This window comes from Salvelinus namaycush, chromosome 10 (assembly GCF_016432855.1).
Source record: "Salvelinus namaycush isolate Seneca chromosome 10, SaNama_1.0, whole genome shotgun sequence".
Lineage (NCBI taxonomy): Eukaryota > Metazoa > Chordata > Actinopteri > Salmoniformes > Salmonidae > Salvelinus > Salvelinus namaycush.
Genome location: NC_052316.1, coordinates 14764273 through 14765467, shown reverse-complemented (window position 1 = coordinate 14765467; position 1195 = coordinate 14764273). Strand labels below are relative to the sequence as shown.

Here is a 1195-nt window from a genome sequence, read left to right as displayed (position 1 = left end):
GGAAGAGATCCTAGGTCTGATCATACTGTTTGTCTATCACCCTGTCAGAAGGGATCAAGACCAAATCTCTCTTGAAGTAGACACTTCATCTCAAAGAGGCTAACATCTCAAAGGATAAACAAAGGCTGACTAGAACACATCAGTCTGTCCAACCGTCTGTCTGGTTGTACCCCCAACTGTGGCCCACCTCTTGCCCGGTCCCCCCACCATCCAGTCTGTGTGTAAGTTCTGCCGACGGGCTGCTTGGAGGATGAGCGATGTCCCCACCCTGGACTATGAGCTGCTGCTGTCCCCTGGGCCCTCCCTCCCTGGGCCCCCCAGCAGCCCTGCTCTGGTGGGGGGCGACGCAGAGCAGAGGACGGCCTTTGCCTTCGTGGGGCTCCTCATGCTCTTCCTGGTCTTCCTGCTGGTGCGCTGCTTCCGCATCCTGCTGGACCCCTACAGCCGCATGCCATCCTCCTCCTGGACCGAACACAAGGAGGGCGTAGAGAGGGGGCAGTTTGACTACGCCCTGGTCTAGACCTGGGTCGTGTTCATTAGGCACCAAACGGAAGAAAGGGGACTGAAACAGGGAGGGACTACCCGAACTTGTCCAATAAGAAAATGTTGTTTTCGTTTTCCGTTGCACAACGTTTCGCTACGGTGTGCCCTAATGAAAACGACCCCGGTAGTGTCTAAAGGGGGCAGTTTGACTGGCCCTGCTGTAGAAACAAAGACCACAGTTGTCAAGACAGGATTCCTCAACACCCAGACCAAGACCTTTGACTACATGCTGCTGCAGAGACCCGAGGAAAGAGGGGCCGTTTGGACTATATGCTGCCGTCAAGGCCCACACTAAAACCAGACCACCAGATTGCTTGAGACCCAGACTGTTACTAAGACTAGACCATTTGAGACCCAGACTTGCAACTCAGAGCCAGAGGTAGAAAGGGGTTGTACTGCACTGCTGCATTCCCCTCAAAATACTTCCTCCTCCTCTTCTAGTCCCTGTAGATTGGCTAAAATGCAGGGGAGTGCTGACAAAGCCATTACAAACACAATGGGATTGCAAACAAGATCTGTCCAGATGAAACGTATAGGCTATATCATAGTAGCTTTCAATATTTACATCACACCTGTTTCTGTACCTCCCAGTTTATGATTTGTTACAGTATATTTGACAGTCATTACCTTTTTTTAATATTGATTGGCCTCT

The 1195-nt window shown here is 51.3% G+C and overlaps 1 pseudogene; it reads left to right on the top strand.

Moving 5' to 3' along the window:
- The first annotated feature begins 257 nt into the window (after positions 1–257).
- LOC120054442 lies at positions 258–520 on the top strand (annotated as a pseudogene).
- Positions 521–1195: the final 675 nt, after the last annotated feature.